Here is a 3824-nt window from a genome sequence, read left to right as displayed (position 1 = left end):
GGGGTTGAGACTTTGAGCCCCACATGGGACAGGGACTGTGTCCAACTCGATTTGCTTGAACCCACTCCAGCGCTTAGTACAGTGTCTGGTACGTAGTAAGCACTAAACAAATACCATTATTATTATTATTAACTTCCATGAGACATATGCTCCAGGACAATGCATAGTATAGCCAGAGTGGGTAGGGTACAGGATTCCACACTGGCAGAAATTGTGTCATCATCAGAGTTCCCATTGATGTGTTCCTCTCTAATTTATCTTCAGTGCAGTTTTAGAAGCTTCATTAGAATGGAGCCAACAGTAGCACAAGGTCCTCTGACTCCCAGTCCTGTGTTCTTTTCACTATGCTCATGCTGCTTCATTCCTGTGATACAGCCTGCACACTTACCATGGTTAAACAGGAGCCATCCCACTGAATCCAGTAGGCTAAAATGTCCTTGATAGGATTGAAAAGTCAGAGTACAGGGCCAACCTGGCATCATGATTCAGACCAAACTGAACATTTTTAAGGCAATTGCAGAGTGACTTTCTTTGCAAATGTGAGATTGGGCCTTCCTCATATGACACATCTAACTTCTAAAACAGCTCCCACTCCACTGCTTCCATGAATATTTAATCACAGGATCATAGTGACAAAGTTACCACACTTGGCAGTGGGCAAAGGATTCCCTTGTTGGTTAGACAAATAAATTCCTCTTTCTGTTTCTCTTTTCCCACAGAACTATCGAAGGAAGGCCTCAGGGATGGGCCTCTCCCCTGTACCGTCTTGCTCTCACCATGTGCACACAGAGCAGAGGAAAAGGCTCCCTGTAACTGTCCAGCCTTTCTTCTTCTTTTCCACAATCTCCCCTTCTCCCATCTCCTAAATAGACCCCATAGAAATCCACTTTCTCAAGCCCAGGTCAGTTGCAGACTCTACAGAGCCCAGAGCCTCCAATCCTCCTCTATGAAATGGTTTAAGCCCAGCTCCTGCATGACCTCCTCAGAGAGGTCTTCCCAGACTAAGCCCCCCTTTTTCTCAGCTCCCTATCCCCTCCCCATTGCTCGACTCACTCCCCTTGCTCTACCCCCTGACCCCACAATACCTGTGTATATATGTACTTGTCTATAATTCTATTTATTTACATTAATGTCTGTTTACTTGTTCTGATGTGTATATATAAATATATCTATAATTCTATTTATTGAAATTGATGTCTGGTTCCTTGTTTTGATGTCTGTCTTCTCCCTTCTAGACTGTAAGCCCGTTGTGAGCAGGGATTGTCACTATTTGCTGAATTGCACTTTCCAATTGTTTAGTACAGTGCTCTGTACACAGTAAGCACTCAATAAATATGATTGAATGAATGAATCAATGACTTGCTACTGGATTATCAGTCATTTCTGCTCAAGGCTGCAAAAAATGAAGCCTGACAGTGCTCTGTACTGCTCCTCCCACTAAAGCATTCCAGGACCTGAGCTTATCTAGAGAAATGGGGGAGGTGGCACTCACATGTGAACACTGATTGTGATGGAAACCTGATGACTCCATCCCAGAACTGCACTTTCCGACTTTGCTTTATACTGTTTACTTGAATTGTTGATTGTCATTTTTTTCCATTTTCCACTGCTGTTGTCCCATGTAACCCTATTTAGATTTTGAGCTCCACATGGGGCAGGGATGTGACTAATAGGATTGCTTTTTATTTATCCCAGCACAGAGCACGGTGTTTCACAGAGAGTAAGCTCTTAATAATGACCATTGCTACTATAACTACTTTTATGACTACTTGTCTTCCGCTTTCGAGTCATCTCTGAGCCACAGCAACTCTATGGACACATCTCTCCTAGAACGCCCCACTCTCCATCTGCAATCATTCAGGTAGTGTATCCACAGAGCTTTTCTGGGTAAAAATAAGGATTACCTTTTTCCACACAGGAAATTAAGAGTTTCCATCCTGGACTCTTTCCCATGTTGCTGTTGCCCAGCACAGGTGAGTTTTGACTTGTAGCAGATTGCCTCCCACTCACTAGCCACTGCCCAAGCTAGAAATCGAATGGGCATGCCTCTGCCTGACTCTCCCTCCCATAGCAGAGACCGGTAGAGTACAGGAAACTTTCCAGGTGCGATCCTGAGAGGGGCTAAACAAGTATGGTTTGAAAAATACTTTCTAAGATAAGTAATTCAATACAAATAATGGTAATTTCAAGTTGAAATTTCATGGAGTTTTTCCTGAATGAAGAATTGTTCAAGAGGAAGGAAATGAACATTTTTGAACTCAGTAAAATACCAGAGATTTCAAAAACTTTGGTACACCAAGGGTCGGGGGCCCTGGGGGGCAGAGGGGGGGATGCAGTGGGAATAAGGAGTTCTGGTGTCCCTTCCCCTGGTGCACAGTGTGGTTGAGGGAGTGGACTGCTTCCCTCTGGGCAGTCCCGGGCCTCCTGTACATGTGGCTGGGGGAATGACCACCTTCCCCTTTGCTCAGTCCCCATATAAATAAATCTATTTATGTATTTATTTATGTATTTATATGCTTATCTATTTATTTATTTATGTTAATGTTTGTCTCCCCTTTTAGACTACAAGCTTGTTGACTTAGCCCGGATCAGAATTAATTAATGTGGGGCAAGGTTTTAATGTGCTAACATGGCTTGACTCAAGAAATGGAAAGATCAACTCTCCTAAATGATTTTGGGAATCGTACTGCACACAAACTCAATGGGAATATCCTTGTGACAATTTCTGCTTTAGATATTCTGGTCCTAAATGTTGTTACCCTGTGGATTTTCAGACTCCATTAAAATGGAGCAATTTAACTCCCTCTACTCACCACAAATGGGATCAGACTCACATGGAACCAAGAGACAAAGCAGAGGGAAGTTGTTAGAAGGTCTGGCCTCATGGAATGTCTCATACTAGGAGAAATGTCCAGCCTGCACTTGCTATTCCCTAGAGTCATTTCAGGAGGGTGAGTGGCAATGCCAGATTTGACCCTAAATTTCAACCTCAAACAAAGGAGCTTTTCTAATTTCACTAATTTTTATTTCATTTCAATTTTTTAAAAGGGTGTGACACCACTTCACCTGGTGTACCATTTTATTTGCATTAAAATATGAATTTCTGGTGAGATAGAGTCACACTTGGTAGTTTCAGCTTCTGGCTTCCAGAGTCAGAGAATTCAGCATTTAAAGGTAAAACTTTCTGTCCTGGAGCTGGTCCAACACATCATCATCATCAATCGTATTTATTGAGCGCTTACTATGTGCAGAGCACTGTACTAAGCGCTTGGGAAGTACAAATTGGCAACATATAGAGACAGTCCCTACCCAACAGTGGGCTCACAGTCTAAAAGGGGGAGACAGAGAACAAAACCAAACATACTAACAAAATAAAATAAATAGAATAGCTATGTACAAGTAAAATAAATGAATAAATAAATAGAGTAATAAATATGTACAAACATATATACATATATACAGGTGCTGTGGGGAAGGGAAGGAGGTAAGATGGGGGGATGGAGAGGGGGGCAAGGGGGAGAGGAAGGAAGGGGCTCAGTCTGGGAAGACCTCCTGGAGGAGGTGAGCTCTCAGCAGGGCCTTGAAGGGAAGAAGAGAGCTAGCTTGGCTGATGGGCAGAGGGAGGGCATTCCAGGCCTGGGGGATGACGTGGGCCGGGGGTCGATGGCAGGACAGGCGAGAACGAGGTACGGTGAGGAGATTAGCGGCAGAGGAGCAGAGGGTGTGGGCTGGGCTGTAGAAGGAGAGAAGGGAGGTGAGGTAGGAGGGGGCGAGGTGATGGAGAGCCTCGAAGCCCAGGGTGAGGAGTTTCTGCCTGATGCGAA

The 3824-nt window shown here is 44.1% G+C and overlaps 1 non-coding gene across 1 annotated transcript; it reads right to left on the bottom strand.

Annotated features, from left to right (window-relative positions):
• Nucleotides 1-1983: 1983 nt before the first annotated feature.
• Nucleotides 1984-2121, bottom strand: LOC119940493. Its single transcript, XR_005454971.1, has one exon. It is a non-coding gene; the product is annotated as a small nucleolar RNA SNORA7 (small nucleolar RNA).
• Between the last annotated feature and the right edge of the window lie 1703 nt (nt 2122-3824).

Source organism: Tachyglossus aculeatus, chromosome 18 (genome assembly GCF_015852505.1).
Source record: "Tachyglossus aculeatus isolate mTacAcu1 chromosome 18, mTacAcu1.pri, whole genome shotgun sequence".
Lineage (NCBI taxonomy): Eukaryota > Metazoa > Chordata > Mammalia > Monotremata > Tachyglossidae > Tachyglossus > Tachyglossus aculeatus.
The sequence above is the reverse complement of the archived record's forward strand: the minus strand, read 5'-3'. Positions and strand labels throughout refer to the sequence as shown.